Raw genomic sequence first — 18,263 nt, 5'->3', positions numbered from 1 at the left:
GCTCACAGTTTATGAACTATTTTCACTATTTTATAATTGGTTCACTAAAAATATGGTCGACAGTAGTGCCATCTACTATGTTGTGTTACTTATAATTAGTGGGGATTAGACCTGAATGAGTAACAAAGGAATATTAGATGTTAGTAGTCAAATGATGAAATTTGATCAGTCATGTATACTGTAACACTACCCATATCAACTCAAAATTATTTTATAAGAAACAGTTGAATTTGTGAGTTGGAGTTTTATCAATAGTCCCACCTGCCTTCTTCAAGGGCTAAAAAGTTAGCTAATATTTATAATTTTTTCCATCTCAAATTTCAATTCTATTTTTAACCAGGTTAGGTTTCATTGTAATGGATTTCTGTTTTCAGCTACTCCCAATTTAGCAGCACTTAAGATTTAAAATAATGTCCTATTTATTTTTCTCTCATATCATTAATGAAGGAGTTAAAACTCAAGCTAGCTCTATTCCCAGGGCACCTCATTAGGAAACTCTATATGACTCAAAAATGCATCATTTATTTTTATGCTTCATTTATAGCCCTTCAAAAACTTTTCAGGAAAATTTTCACATTGAAGATCTTTTGCAGCCATTTTAACCTTCATTTTAAGAAGCATTATATAAAATCTATAATAAAAAAATTAAATAAGTAAATTACATTCTTCATCATAATGTGTTTTTTTTATCATAAACTAATTTTGGAAGGACATATACCATCATTTCATTGCTTATTTAATTGTTCCTCTCGACATATGTCTGTTTTGTTTTAATATGTTTGCTAAGTAGCACAAAGAGGGAACTGAACTTCCTACAAAGAAAATGTTAGGACCAGCTGTTTCCTTTTCCACTCTTTATATTAGTTCCATTTTTCTGTCTCTTTCAAACTTCTTAGTCCTTTATGCTTTAAAATAATGTAGAGTTGGTTGGCTATGAGTTGACACTTGAAAATCGTTTTTATTTTATATCTCTTACTGAATATTATTATTTGCACTGGTATTTCTATTTTCTTGATATACTTGTAAAAATCCCTTCCTAGATTCCTTTTGACCTGAATGGCTAGCTTTACCATATTCTAGTTCTTGCTGTCCTTATCTTTTCCCTGCAAACCTCAATAGACTCTTTACAGTTTATTTCCATTTCTCTGTGTGTGTGTGTGTGTGTGTGTGTGTGTTCAGGCAGGTACCTGTGTTTGTAGGGAAGGAAAGAGAAAGAGAGAATCCAAGTTCTTATTAACCTGCCTACCTTTTTAATAGTCTTTCTGAAATTAGAAGCTGCATTTTTTTGGTTACTTTATGGTGCATGTGTATGTATCTTGAGATGTGTGGGATGTATGTATATTGGGAATGTGTGTTTCTCGGGTTAGCCTGGATTCTTGTTTTAAAGACAATAAATTCTTTTAAGGTACTACAAAGCAAACAATTAAAGAAATAAGAGGTATAGTTGAAAGTGGTTTTGCTCTAAGAATTCAGTGAAACTAAATTTCAGTGGCATTAGTTACTTTAAGCTTAAGCTTAACAGCAGTTTTTCATCTATTTGCGAGCTCATAATTAAAGGCTACTCTTTCACAAACTCTCTTTTTCCTCCCTGGTGATTTGGACAAAATATTTGGAATATGACATCTAAACTATAACTGATATAAATAAAGTATAGCTAAATACCACACATACTTTGTCTCACATGAACAAATCTATGATGCCAAATGCAATATGTAATTTTTATGGGAACAATCACTCAAGGATAATTCTTGATTCAAAAACTGTCTTTATTTTAATGTTTTTCTTTTGTTTATCATTGCTCTGCAAAGACAGCAATTATTTGCAATTAGTTGCAGCAAAAACAAAAGTCAATTAAAATCTAGGGATTTATTTATTAGTTATTTGTTTTTGTTTAAAAAACATTAGGTATAGCCTTATAGTCCAAAAATTGATAAACTTTGAGTGATAGAAAATTTTAATTTTTACAAAGTTTAACTAAAAATATCATGCTGTGATATTATATAGAAATTATATTGTCTTATGTTAATGATTTTTTCAAACTTGGAAACATGATCATAGAATAATGATATAACATAAATTCTTTTTTAAACATAGTAGATCATGGATAGCACCTTCAGAAACCTGCCAAATAAATATATTAGTCCATTGTTCCAGCATGGAAAGTTTCTCAAATGAATCAGGATGACTTATAAATATTTGAAACAATGGACCTTTATTAGCATATTTTAAGTCACATATCAGGGTAAATGTGAGCTCCCCAATTAGGATCATAGAGGCAAGGGAAGGGAGCTTCAGATAAAAGGATGCTTTCAGGTTTCAGTCTACAGGAACAACTTTCACCATTTCTTCTACCCAAAGCGTTATACATACTTGCCCTCTGACTCCTCAGCAACACAGATCAATGACTATAGCAGGACCATAGCTTTTGAATTCCAAGTTCAGTTATCACTCTCAGGATTGTGCAAAAGTTTGACCAGAAAAAAAGTCCCTGTTATAAAGTCATGGTCCCTGGAAGTTTTCAGATATTTACAGAAAGGGGGAGAGGTCAGAGGGTGGTATTGAAAGGACTGTGATAAGAAGTGATCTTTTCCAGATGCAAGAAACATGAAAAAAACATTAAAAAACAGTTTAACCCCTATAACAAATCTCTCCTCATTGATGACAATGGAGGAGCTGTCCTGTTTCAGAGATGGGAGGAGTTGATGAGTAGTGGAGAGATTCCTTTCTCAGCTATCTCCCTCCGGGTAATCATCATTTGGGATTTCATGGCTTCCATCTTTGAGAGAGAAGATGGAAAATATCAACCCTGTATCAAATTGCTAAAGGAAAAGACTCTGGGAAGGTATGAGGGGAGTTGGCAGAATCCATCATATTCTTATCTGACTTTGCTAACACTAAATATTTTAGAGAGTTTTCCTATGAGCAAGATCCAAGGTATTTTCTCATGGTTGAACAAAATTATTGTGTTCCTAATGGGAACGCTCCTCCATTCTGTATCATCTGATATATGTTCTCCTATGTACACGTCCTCTGATTTTTGTTTTGCTATGATTTAGATTAGATCAACTTTGTTGCTATTCACTATGCGTGTTCATTGTGCAACTGTTATTAAAAAGAGAGGGAGGGGCAGCTAGGTGGCTCAGTGGATAGAGCACAGGCCCTGGAGTCAAGAGGACCTGAGTTCAAATCTGGCCTCAGACACTTAACACTTACTAGCTTCGTGATTCTGGGCAAGTCACTTAACCCCAATTGCCTCACAAAAAAAAAAAAAAAAAGAGAGAGGGGGCCAAGTCTAGGGTAGAAAGCTTGTGGTCACCCTTCCCTTCCCAAATGACAATGTGATCAAAAGTTAGGAGGGATATGATCACAAACTCCAGAAGAGAAATATATAAAGAGGATAGATATATGTTTCTAGGAAAGCAGAATGATGGCCTCCTGGCTCAATTTCCTGATAGGCCTTCTTGAAGCACTGAGAGTTTCCCTTGGAGAAAGGTTGGAGAAAAGAGGCTACAGATTTCTATTTTGCCTCCTTCAAGCCACAAAATTGACCTCACTATACATGTGGAGCCCTTGGTCACTCTTCTTTGCTTCAATATTAGAAGGTAGAATTATAATTTCGAATAAATTAACCATTGATTTTATTGCAAAATATTATATTATTGATTAGTATTTAGATATTTGATTTCTTTGGATTCTACTTTTTATAATTTGGTAGTGAATTTTATTATTTTTTAAATTATTATATTCAGTTGAACATATAATAAGGGTCTACTAGATATATAATCCTCTGCTAGGGTGAAATGCAAAGTTTAAATAAAATATTGTCTCTATTTTCATGTACCTGATAATCTAGTAAGGAATTTAATATGCAACAAGTAAGTAGGGGAATACAAAATAATATATAAGGACATTGCTTTACTCTCCTCCACCTAGTCTTCATTCTAATCTAACTGAATGTCAGTAGATTGATTACTTGCTTATGAACTCTTTGATCACTGCATGTTTCCAAACACTATGAGAAATATCATTTATTGCAGTAAGTGATCATAATGGTGATTTACAAAGAAACTGCCATGAACATGTTAGGGAGAAATTCTATAAAGAACTTGATAAGGCCTTCCAAATTGTAGGAGTTATTTTATCAGAATACATGATAATAGAGCATTTTAAATATGAGTAAAGAGATGTAGAATATAATTTATTTTATTATCTCTGGAGTTAAATCACCATTGGTGAAGGCAAAAATTGGTTTATTTGGGGCAGACACAAGTTGCAGTTTACCATACTGAAGGTAGTAGCTAAATTACAATACATTCAAATTTCAAAATCTGAAATATTTTAATGGTATTTATCATCTTGTTATTTTCCCCAAGGGGATATTTCCTTGGGATAATTCTCAAAAGCTAAAAACATATCAGAAGAGGCAGTATTACAAATGTTGGTCCAATATTCTTTCCTAATTGACAATACATTTGGGATGGTGTCATGACACTTATAAAATGCTTTATATTTCACAGAATACTTCATTACAAAAGAAGTATATAAGTTGTATAATGATAACAATATAACCGACTGAAAAATACTTGTGGAACAATAGTAATCTCCAAATTTAAGGAAATGTATGTATCAGGAAAAAATAATCGAATTGTATCTCCATAATCAAACTTTTTAATTACCATTAGACTGTAAGCTCCTTGAGGTCAAGCAACTATTTTGTGTCTCCTTTTTAACTCTCCAGCACTTAGTAAGGGACTTTATAAATGGTTACTGATTAATTGATTTACCTTGTTTTAAATGAAGAACTCATATCACCATACTTTAAAACATTATAAATATTTATGGATTAAATAATTGAGCTAATGTAACCTATATCAGAGCCTCACATTAATATTCATGTAATAATAATAATATATATTAGGCACATATGTATTATATTGGGGGCAGCTAGATGGCACAGTGGATAAAGCACCAGCCCTGGATTCAGGAGGACCTGAGGTCAAATCTGGCCTCAGACACTTGACACTTACTAGCTGTGTGACCCTGGGCAAGTCACTTAACCCCAATTGCCTCACCAAAAAAAAAAAAAAAAGCTCAATTATGGGCAGCTAGGTGGTGTAGTGGATAGAGCACCTGCCCTGGAGTCAGGAGTACCTGAGTTCAAATGCGGCCTCAAACACTTAACACTTACTAGCTGTGTTACCCTGGGCAAGTCACTTAACCCCAATTGCCTCACTAAAAAAAAAACAAAAACAAAAACAAAAAAAACACATATGTATTATATTACAATCATATTACAATGACTTTGTAAAAGAGAAATAGGAAACATTTTAAAGTCTTTTAGCTGTGAAGTATTTTGATGGGGAGGGATCTTTTGGTCACTGTAGGGGTTAATCAGTGTGGAAATGCCTTCCTTATGCAAGTTGGCAAAAAAAAAATCCTCTTATAGGGATTTCTGGGAGATTTCTTAAGTCTGGTCATGATGATACTGCTAAAATATTTAAGGGAAGAAATTAAGCCTTGTTCTTCTTGACTCCAAGGTTTCTCCCTTTAGCCACTACAACAGATTGACTATCAGAAGTACTTTTTCTTTTATTATGTTTCATTCACCTACCTTGTTTGTAATTGTTATATTTTAGCTAAAAAAAAAAAAAAGCTTCATTGAGTCCCTATTGGCCTTTCTGCTCTATAAGAAATTAGTTTGACAGTGGTGGGTGAATTGTAAATCTTTCTTCAATATCAATGAAGCAAGTAATTTCAAAGATTTAAGAGCTGGAAAGAACCTAGAAGATTATCTGGTTCAAATGCTTTATGAATGAGGAAACTGAGATCAGATCTATAAAGGTTCAATGACTTGCTTAAGATCAAAGAGGTTGTAAGTGGTAGAGCAAGGAGTTGAACACTGGGTCTCTGATATCTAACTCAGCATTTTTCCCTATTATATCATGCTGCATAATATGCAGTATAACATTAATGATTCTATGAATACTTCTAACTTTCCTCAGTACTATCTACAGTGTTTTACATACTTTATATATAAAATACCTTTTTGAGTGAATGCCAATTGATTCATGAAATTAGGTATGATTGATAAAAGAACTCAAATATATGGACATGGATGTGATATCATTGTTAAGCCTCAGGGTAGCTAGGTGTTCCAGTGAATAAAATACTGGATCTGGAGTCAGGAAGACCTGAGTTCAAAACCAGTTTGAGACACTTACCAGCTGTGCGACCCTGGACAAATAATTTAACTAGTGGTTACCTCAGTTTCCCCATCTGTAAAATTGGAATAATAATATTGAACTCCCAGGATAGTTGTGAAACTCAAATGGGATAATATTTGTATAGCACTTTGAAAGTATTAAAATGCTATATAAATTCTAGATATTAGTCTGGGGACTGCATCACTTCAACACTGAGGGTAAAGCCTGGTCTGGAAGGAAGTTAATATTCATTTCATAGATATTTATTAAGCACCTGTTATGTGCTAGACACTGTTCTAGGTCCTGGGGACATAAAGATGCAGTGTCACAGTCCTCTTAAAGAGCTAGTAAAAGAGATAACATATATGCATAAACAACTGTAACAATTGGAATGATGCCACCTACTGGGGAGTTACTGTAGGAAAGCTCCACCATGAGGAAAAGGCATCTGAGGGCAAGCCATGAAGCTTTCCTTGGTGTCAGGAAGTGAGTTTGCTCATGGGTACTGTCAATCAAGGATACCAGCCAATTAGCTTGGAGATGTGTGTGTAAGTGGAGGGGATGTTCCCAGTTTCACAGGAGGCTTGTGGGATGAAGGAGATGTGGCTCACTGTCTTTCATGAGGACTCTCGTGGAGAAAGGAGCTAAAATGCATGCTCCCCAAGATAGATAGATGTAGGCATTTAGGCTTCTTTCTCTCTCTTCACCAAATTCTTATTCTCTTTAATAAATGCTTAAAAGTCTAAACTCTTGTTAAAGCTTATAATTTATTGGTGACCACTCATTAGATATTTTAGAAAGACTAGCTAGAATTTTAGCCCCTTAAACAACTATAATATAAATTAGGATATAATAAGTTTTATGTTGCTTCTCTCCTTAATAGCACTGTATCTCCATGGATTCCATCACTGAAGTTCATCTAGGAGCCTGGAAAATATTTGAGGCCAATTAATAACTGGTTGAAGCAAACCCCAATTTCATCTATATAGCCAAATGCAAAGACTTCTCTTAATTCTATGGTTAGTTAACCAGAACCAGTTACAGAATATCCAGGCCTGCTCCACAGTTTTACCAAAAGACTTCCATTATACATCATCACAACCTTAAGAAGCAGACTTTCTACCTTCTTTATATATGGAGACTGTCAGAAGCAGAGGTTGTGCTGGATTCCACTTTTGTTAAACTATTGGCATATGCTGAATATATGGGGACATGGAGAAAGAAACGAAACTAGAAGTTTGACCACAAAATCTACTTAACCCTTCTCTTTTACCCCCTCCCCACATGATACCCATGAGTGAGAGAAAGAGTTCTTTTGCAAGCCCAGATATGCTGAGGTTTCTTAGCCTCTGCATTCATTCACTGCTTTCACTTTTACCTGACATTTTCACCCAAAATATACCATTGAGAACTGAAGGTTTACAATTTGCATATCTATGGCCACTTTATTTCTTCTCTAACTCCTCAAAACCATATGAACAAATATTGTGCTTATTTGTTGATATTGCTAAATGGCTCTGGAAAAATTACAATAAATTTGTTTTCCCTTTTCAGCTTCTTGACAACACTAGAATAGGGGGGTAGGGGTGGGGAATACCTTCCAATAAAAAGGTACACCTGTGTGTGTGTGTGAAGATCTGATTCACTTCATTAATTATTTATTAAAATCATGATTCCAGGAGGAAGAGGTCAATTCCTGCTAAGGAAATCAGGAAAGGCTTAATGAGATAGGACAACTGACCTCTGGTGCTAAACTTGCCTAATTTCCAGTCCCGTATTTCCAACTGTACATCTCCACTTCATTGTGAATGGCTTACATGGACAGCAAAATCAACATGTCCAGAAAACAAATTCCAACACTTAGGTAATTATTAAATAATTGCTGAAACTAATTCACTTTACCATATTTCCCTCAAAATCTGACCCTCCTCTAAATGTTGCTATTTCTTTTTTTTTTGGGGGGGGGGGAATGAGTGTTAAGTGACTTGCCCAGGGTCACATAGCTAGTAAGTGTCAAGTGTTTGAGGTCAGATTTTAACTCAGGTCCTCCTGAATCCAGGGCTGGTGCTTTATCCATTATGCTACCTAGCTGCCCCTAAATGTTGCTATTTCTGTAGGTGACAATGCTGTTTTGCTCCCTGTCACTCAGACTTACTTGAATATTTATTTCCTTACCTCATACATCCAACCAGTTGCCAGATATATTTGATTCCAATTCTCCAGTGTTTCTCATATTATACATTTTTTTCCTCATGGACTCTACATTTCAACCGTACTTTCTATTAACCATCCACAACATTCCCATCTTTATGCCTTTTCATAAGAATTTCATGATTAGAATGTCCTTCTTCACCTCAGCCCCTTGGAACTCATATATTACTTCCAGTCTAAGTTTAAATGTCACCTCTTTCAAGAAACTATGTCTGATTCTCCTACTGATTTGGACTCCTCATATCACTTTTTAGCTTATTTCATTCATATATATATATATATATATATATATACATACACATACACACGCATATACATATATACATATATATGTATATTCAGTGATTACATATCTGTGAACATGCTATATGTATTCTCCCAGTAGAGTATAAAATATTTCAGGACAAGGACTACCCTGTCTTTTTATCCAAATGCTCATTACATTGTCTTGCACATGTCCCTTGAACATAAATTTTCAACACTTATTTGTTGAATTAAATAAATTGCTCTTATTTTAATAACATTGTTCCTTACATTGAACCAAATTCTGTGAAATTTAGGAGGCTCTGAAGTCAGAGGATTTATATCCTGCCTCTGATATTTATAATCTATATGACCTAGATCAAGAACTAACTTCTGGGGGCGGCTAGGTGGCACAGTGGATAAAGCACCGGCCCTGGATTCAGGAGTACCTGAGTTCAAATCTGGCCTCAGACACTTGACACTTACTATCTGTATGACCCTGGGCAAGTCACTTAACCCCCATTGCCCTGCAATAAAACAAAAACAAAAACAAAAAAGAAGTAACTTCCCTTGGCCTCGATTTCCTCATCTCTGACATGAAGGAATTGTACCAGATTTTCTTTTTGAGATCCCTTCAAACTAAAAAGTTATAATCTTATATTCAGTGCTACATTGCTTTGAAAACTTTCATCTGTTTTCAGAATCCCTATCCCATAGAATTTGAAAGTTAGAAGGAATCTCAGTGGTCATCTCTTTCTAATATATACATAAAAGGAATCCCCACTATATCATACATGACAAGTGATCTTCCATGCACTGCCTTCAGACTTCCAGGAAGGAGTAACATGTGACATCTGGAGGCAGCCCTTTGAAATTTGGGAAAACTTTAATTGTTAGGAAGCTTTGCTTGGCATCCAGCCTATATTGGCCTTCTTGCACATTTCACCTATTACTCTAGGGCCAAACAGAACATGACTGTTCTCTCCTCTCCATGACAGTGCTTTGAATACTTGAAGACAACTCTCATACCTCTCTGAGTTTTCCTTTCTCCAGGTTAAACATACCACTTTTCTTGAACTAATTCTCATATATCATGAGCTCAAAGTCCTTCAGCATCCTGACTGTCCTCCTCTGGATACTCTTCAGTTTGTCTAGGTCTTCAAACCGTGTAGCCAAGAACCAAAGAAACGTCTCCAAATGAGATCTAACAAGGGCAGACTACATCAAGACAATCACTTCCATAGTCCTAAGAGCTATTTTCCTCTTAATGTAACTCAAGTTCATTTTTAATTTTTATGGTTGCCGCATTAAACTGCTGTTTCATATTAAATCTGCAATCTATTCATATCCTAAGGTGTTTGTTTTTTGTTTGTTTTCTTGGAGCAACTGCTGTCTAACTTCTCCATCCAATGCTTCTAAAGCTGCCAAAAGATTAAAACTCCTCAATTGTGTGATGATATATGTTGTATGGGGAATAAATGCCTAATTATTTTGTTCACAGTTAACTTTCTCCCTTTTATTATTTTTTTAGTTTTTTTTTTTTTTTTTTTGGTGAGGCAACCGGGGTTAAGTGACTTGCCCAGGGTCACACAGCTAGTAATTGTTAAGTATCTGAGGCCAGATTTGAACTCAGGTCCTCCTGAATCTAGGGCCAGTGCTCTATCTACTGCACCACCTAGCTGCACCTCTCTTTTATTTTTGAAAGCAGAGGTGATTATTTTTTATCTCACATTATGCTTGTGCTAATACCAGAAATTCCTTGACTTCCAGGTCATTCTGAATATGCCACTGCTACAGATATGTCTTTTAGGAAACAATTATTAAGTTACTACTATGTACCAGACACTGCATTAAGAACTGGGAATACAATGAAAGACAAAACCAAAGTCGCTGATTTCAAGGATCTCAGAGAATAAAAGGGAAGTACAACACACAAACAGCAATGTGAAAACAAATTATATACAGGAAGCAATGAGCTAGTATTAAGGAGGATTTGGAAAGGCTTCTTATAGAAGGTGAATTTTATCTAGGGACTTGAAATAAGTCAGGGATTCCAGGCTGTAGAGAAGGTGGAGAGAAATCCAGTATGGGGTACAGCCAGTGAAAATTCAGATAGGGAGATTGAGTGTCTTACCTAAGGAACAGCAAGGAGGCCAGTATCACTGGATCACAGAATTTGTGGGGGTATAGGGTATGCATATATATCACAGAGGTTCTCATATGGACAATGCTATGGTTGTATCAGCAATTTAGGGAATAATCAATTGATTATTTTTGTTTCTCCTTGAGATTTTCCTCCACTTTAATATTTTTTCATTCCAAATCTGTTAATCTCTCTTTTTTTTTCCTTCAAAGACTCTCCATTTCTACTTGCATATAGGAGACTTTGCTCTAATGCATCTCTAACAGTAATGCTGTGGAAATTCTTGAATATATTGCTCTATCTCTATTTCTCTATCTATGTATTTTCAACTATCTATCATCTATCTATTTATCAATCTTTCAATCTATCTATCTATCATTTATATCTCCAGAGGTTGCCTGTCTGAGATGCTAGATAATATGAATAAAAGTTGCTAAATGTTAGATGTTGCTATGCATAGTCTAGCTATAGTGAATCCATAAAATGTCTCATATGATTGAAATGATCCAAAACATCTTTCCAGTAAGACTATGAGAAAAAAAACAAGATGACACTGCTTAGATTTTGACAGCATGTCAAGAAAACAATCCCTCCTGACAACAGGAAATGAAAATAACTTTGAAATTTTTGCTTTGGACTTTCTTCTTTCTCAGTGGAATATAAATGGTTACCAACAAATTTGATGTATCTAGGAAATTAAAAGCATAAGAGGCCTTGACAATATAATTAAAGTTAATTTGAATTTGGTTATAAAACAGGTTCATAGGTGCTACTTAGATAGTGAGTGCTAAAGTTCATCATGTGGGAAGAATAAATACAATTAAAATGATATTGACACATCAGTTTAATTACATAACAGAAATGTTTCCACCAGTTACCCCAAAGATTCATTTTACAGTGGTGAGCAAATTAATGCCAGCATTTTACTGAATAAAGAATCCAAATTTTAAAAATTAAATCATTATTAAAGTGTTTAAATTACTACAATTTAATGACACAATATTTTCTTTTGATCAAGCAATATATGAATAGAGTCATAATTCATAAAGATTACAGTGACTCCAAATCTTTAATGAAGTAGGACAAGATGATATTTTTTCCCCTTGGAAAAGCAGAGCTCATCTATCTGTGGCGCCAAATGGTCTGTCTTTGAAGAACTGATTCACCTCAAATATATAAGCACTTCAGTTATAATAGAGGGAATATTTTATTCATCTTATTCTTTTTTAAAATTGATCCCCATAATAGAGTTTTGGCAGCACTTTATATGTTAGCGAAACAAAATTTACATTGAATTATATTGCTACTTCCCCTTGGTATTATACTACTATCTCATGCTGATTAGCTCAGGAAAGACAGAACTTCTTTTTTAACTGGTCATATTCTTCCTTCTCAGATTTCTTACCCCTCTGCCAGACTTTATTTTACATGGGTAACACTGGTTCCTCTCATTGTTCATTTTTACTATTTTGACCTAAATGTCGGAAAGAAGAAAATGTGAGATCAGGGTAATTTAAGGGGCTATGTGTTTATTGCCTGTTTAAAATTACATCTTTTTCTCTATAAAATTTGAAAAAAATTACAATTAATATTTGTCAATAATTAAAGTATTATTTCGGGAGGTATTATGTATATTATTATTATACGACTATGCTATTGTTGGTTTGAAGGCTTCAATAAAACTGTCTCTTTATCCTGTGAGCAATATTTTTACTCTCATGATCACCTCATGACAGATCCTCCAAGAATCTGACATCATGTATAACATAGTGTAAATTTACCTTTTAATATAAAGCTAAACACCCCAAGATAACCAATATATTGCATGGATAGACTTAAAATCGAAGCTTTCCCATTCTAGGTGTTAGAAGCTAAATAACCCCTAAGTCCAAGAGCTTCTTTTAGTCTTCTGGTTAAACAGCTGCATGTGGGCTAATGAGTAAGAGATTAGACTAGAAATAGAGATTGGGGTGAATATTGTTCCTGGACTATGGATGAATGACATGCTAAAAGCAACAAAAAGATGACAATCAAATTTTGGTCAATTTGGGTCAAATTTGGAAAACTTAGACAGAAAAAAATCTAAACCTACCTATATGCTGGGTTAATTATATGGAATATTTAGTTAGGCCATGAATCATTATGCTGAAAATTAGTCTATAATTTTTTTTACTCCTTTTTCCTTGAGTATTGAGAATTTCTCAATGATTTCCACTGTATAACATTTTCATAACTCATAACGGTGTAATGTAGATTAAGTAATATTTTTCCTTGACTACATACAAAAGTTGATTTATGCTTTACACATATTTCCTTTGATTCTAAGAGAAGTGAATTTAAATGAAATAGCAGCATAATATTATTTAATTCGTGCTTGGTTTATTTTACTGTGCCTTACTAGAATTTACTACAGTCCTAGTTGGATCTTCAAAGTCATTCCGGATGAAATTAACAATATATGGTTACCCAAACTCATAGACTATATATAAAGATAATGAAGATGATGTCAAAAGTAAACCAAAGATACATATTGGAATTTCTATGAGACTGGATATTTTTAATGGTGATGCCTCTTTTCAAAGTTAGTTTTCATGCTTATAAAACTTTTAAGATGTTTTAAGATATTTAAAATTATTTGGCTAGTTATTAGAAACTGTGGTCGAGAAGATAGGTCTTGTTACAGAACTATATGAAATAAATCTTTTACTAATTTGGTTTGAATGAGTAAATCATGGTACCTAGGTGGCACAGTGAATAAAGTGCCAGGCCTAAAGTGAGGAAAACATGAATTCAAATGTGACCTCAGAAACTATGTGACCTGGAGCAAGTCAGTTTACTTATTTTTAAAATGAACTCATGAAGGAAATGGCAAACCACTCCAGAATCTTTGCTAAGAAAACCCCAAAAGGGGTCACAAAAAAGTCAGGTACAACAACTCAACAACAACAAAATACCCCTTTGAACCAGTCATCACTCCTACTTTCCCCCATACAGCTCTCTTAAATATTCTCATCTTAATTTCTGGATGATCCCTTATAATATTATATTACTTGGTACCAAATTTTTATTGGTTTTCTTTGTTTTCCATTATCTTTCCTTCCTGCTTTCATTCCTTCCTTCTTTTCTTCATTCCTTCCTTCTTCCCTCCCTCCCTCTCTCTTTGTCTCTCTGTTTTTCTCTGTCTCTGTCTGTCTGTCTCTCTGTCAATGTCTATCTCTGTCTTTCTCTGTCTCTTTTCTTTTTTGGGTAGCGTTGTGGGGGTGAAATGAGGGTTAAGTGACTTGCCCAACATCACACAGTTAGTGTCAAGTGTCTGAAGCTGGATTAGAACTCAGGTCCTCCTGAATCCAGGACTGGTGCTTCATCCGCTGCGCCATTTAGCTGTCCCCATGTCTCTCTCTCTGTCTCTGTCTCTCCTTAACCAAAACAGTTACTCAGTCTATTTTGGTGAAACATTTGTATCTAGCCAAGAAGTATCCACATAGATAAAATCACTGATCTGGGAATTGGTTAAGTAAGACATTTGTAGTGCAAGGCCTTAAACATTGAATTCAATTATGTAAAATGGTAAAGAGAAATTAATAGATGTTGACCTTCCTAGGAGACCTGTAAAAATACACCCTTTAATTTCATTGTGGTACCAGAGTATTTGGAGCTGCAAGGGCATGGGTCTGGACTTGGATGAATTAATGTTACATGCAAGTTCCTGGTGTAAGAGACCTGCAGATCCATAGAATAGCCTGTACAAAATCAGATAATTCTGTGGGAATTTAAATTCAATTTTTATATCTCAACTCCTCCCTTTAATAAAATGGAATTTCATAAGATGATCAAAAGTTATACAACATAGCCCCTCTCACTTCTGTTTTGAGTTAAAGAATAAATTATGAACTTCAAGGACCAATGGCATAAAGAATTCAGTTTCCTTACAAATGTCTCAGACCACTTCAAAATAGGAATTATATGCAAAAGATAAATCAATCTCATCTCTTTCCACAGTCAAGGACATCAAGCACCCTAATGGGGAAAAAATACAATGATCCAAGAAGAGATTGTTAATCAATTTGGAATTTTCTTGGCAAAGAAAAGGGTTGTTTGCCCTTTTCATCTCCAGCTGATTTTATACATGAGGAAACTGAGGCAAACAGGGTTAAGTAACTTGCTCAGGGTCAGATAGCTAATAAGTGTTCAAAGCTGATTTTGAACTCACCAAGATAAGTCTTCCTGATTCCAAGCCCTATACTTAATCCACGGCACCACCTTGCTGCCTCAAAGCATCATAGACAGCTATTTTTTAAACTCTTAACAGGCTTTCCCAGTAGTTCTATCTCACTCCTCTACCTCTCAGTTTGCATAAAACAAACCAAGTACTAATATTTGACCTCAGTTTTACCTCACCCTGACCCCTCTATGGAAAATCAAAAGGCAGAAGCATGTTCGGGCAAAGATTATATCACACAGTGTTGCAACAGTATTCAGAAAACTGAGAAAAAGATAGAAATGTGCCAGGACTCATGAGTGTGTGTGTGTGTGTGTGTGTGTGTGTGTGTGTGTGTGTGTTTGTGTGTGTGTGTGTGTGTGTGTCCATTAAGCCTGCCAAAATCAAAGGGCCAGCATCAAGCTGAGGATCCCCATAGAAGTCAAGTAGGGCAGGGCAATGAAATGGGAAATGGCAAGTGAGGCTGAAAAGGATTTGAGGTACACCCATCCGGGAAACCACAAACAAAAAAGGGAGTGATAAACTGACCAGTAGGATGACATAAGGGAAAAATACTGAACTTATAGAAAATACCAGGAGGAAGATAATTCAAAGACCTCAGTTATATGGCCCAGTGAATATAGCATTGTGCCTAAAGTCAGGTAGACAAGTTAAAATCTGGCCTCAACTAAGAAACTATGTGACCTTGGACAAGTCATTTAACTTCTGCCTACCTCAGTTTCTTCAGATATAAAATGGGTGTAAATAATGGCACCTATTCTACAGGGTTGTTGTAAGAATCAAATGAGAAAATATTTGTAAAGTACCTAACATCATTCCTGGCACATACTAGGCACTAAATGAGTGCGTCTTTCCTTCTTTTCTTTCCTTCTATGAGCATAAGTAGAAAAAAACTGGGAAGATATTATAATAAATCATAGCTTAATATAAATAGTTAATCCTTTCTTTTATTATTAATTTCCTTTTCTGTTTATCTGCTTATGATATGAACTCCATATCACCTAAATAAGTCCAGACATCTTTGAATAAATATTCCAAGAAAAAATAAAATTAATCAAGGCAGAGGATTTTGTATATTCCTTAGAAAATATGGAACAAAGGAGGATTTTCCTGAATGGTTAAAAAAATAAGAATAAAGAAAGCAGAATTTATGGCCTACATAAGCAGAGATACTTGACTGAAAAGAAAACCTGGAATCTTTGGTGAAAAAAAAAGTTAAAATAACTGAGTGGGAACACAAATACACAGAAATGAAGAACAATCTAGAGGAAAAGAAGAAAAAAGAAATAACATTAAATATGTATATATGTATATGTGTGCATATGTTTGTTTTGTTTTTTCATTCTGAAGAGTAAAAAGGGCTCAAGATGCATCCTAAGGTGACATACCATGCAAACTCAGCCCAAACATTATTGAAAAATATGGATGCTCAATAAAGAACTAATATTCAGAGCATCTCTAGAAATAAAAATAAATAAATTATTCACTTTATAACACCCCAGACAATAGAAATATAAGTAAATAAATGCAGAAGCCAAGAACAGTAACACCAGGAAAAAATATTAAAGAGGTCTTTTGTTTTATTTGGGGTTCCTTGGTGGTTTTCCTAGAAGTACATAAGGAGACAAGGGTGAAAGCAGAAGTCAAATAGAAGTTATGAAGAATCAGAACTATGGATTAAATACTCTAGCTTTATGACAGCATTATCTTTAGGATTATTGATAATTGAATCAATATTGTTTTCTGGAACTTAATTGCAGAATGGAAAAGTACATAAAATAGGGAAAAAACAGAGGGGGATAAATGATGTATTCTAAACAAATAAAAGTTTAATAGTGAAGGGAAAATAACTCCTGTAGTCTCCTAGACTCTCCTTAGAAAGTCTCCAGAGAATGATAGAAAAAGAAAGGGAGGGTTTAAAATGGAAAGAAGAAGGGACCATTGTTGTGTCAATTTATGGGGACTGATGAATAAGGAGATGGGAAACTTACAATCCGTGTGATCTGCAGGGATTTAGTGCTTAGAGAGAATATGTATTGTGTCTCAGAAGGAGAATAAAAATTCCTAGGGCAAGTGACATTCAGAAGACTGGGACAGCATGGACCAGAGAGGATATTTCTTGGTAGTAGGGCATCATGGAGAGTGCAAAAATTGATTTTAAAAATATCTGTTCAATCAGGGACATGAGAAAATTACTGCCATGGTGAAATACATTTTCCAATATTTGCAAGAATTGGTATTTCAAAGAGTGAGGCACAACAGTTAAAGGAGTTAGGTGGCAAGATCTACAAGGCAACAACATAGAAACTCTTTAGGATAAAGAACCTAAAGAAAAATTTAAAACTAAATAAGTATAAGGGCAATGAAACAAAAAAGAAAAGTCTAGAATAGAGAGGGAAGATAAAAAATGAAGATGAAATATGAACAAGTAATGAATAGTTTCAGCCATACAATCTCAAACTTACACTAAACTTTGAAGAATATTTGGAGAATTAGGTTCAACAATTTTTGAAAAAGAAATCCAGGAAGTAAAATCTAATCAAATAATCCATTCATTCTGACTTCCCTGTCTCCAGTCATAAAAACTCATAATCGTCCTGGAACCAATAGAAATCCCTTTTGGTTTTGTCTACAATTTTTTAAAGGAATTCATGAAAAAGTGAAAGGAAAAATGAGGAATAATTTCTTACTTGCTACAGTTTTATTTTTCTCTTGAAAATGAATCAAAAGCACCGCCCCTGGATTCAGGAGGACCTGAGGTCAAATCCTACATCAGATACTGGACACTTACTAGCTGTGTGATCCTGGGCAAGTCACTTAACTCCTATTGCCCCACAAAAAGCAAAAACAAAACCAAACAAACAAAAAGAGAAAATGAATCAAGCATTCTTAAAAATAGATGCTAAATGGGCCAGCTAGGTGGCACAGTGGATAAAGCCAAGTACTGGATACAGGAGGACCTGAGTTCAAATGTGGGCTCAGACACTTGACACTTACTAGCTGTGTGACCCTGGGCAAGTCACTTAACCCTCATTGTCCCATAAAAATAAAAGAAACAAACAAACAAAAAATAGATGCTAAATATAAAGCAGTGTTTCTCAAGTGAGGGGTGGTATTATAGTTTTGGATAAGTGGGAAGCTGAATTCTGGATCTTTGTTTGGACCAGACTTGTGACTTTATCTTTGTAATCACAAATTTTTTGAGGGTCTTTCTTTACCAAAGTTTATCAGCAATACTCTTGCT

This window comes from Dromiciops gliroides, chromosome 3 (genome assembly GCF_019393635.1).
Source record: "Dromiciops gliroides isolate mDroGli1 chromosome 3, mDroGli1.pri, whole genome shotgun sequence".
In the NCBI taxonomy this organism is placed as follows: domain Eukaryota; kingdom Metazoa; phylum Chordata; class Mammalia; order Microbiotheria; family Microbiotheriidae; genus Dromiciops; species Dromiciops gliroides.
Note: the sequence above shows the minus strand (reverse complement) of the source record.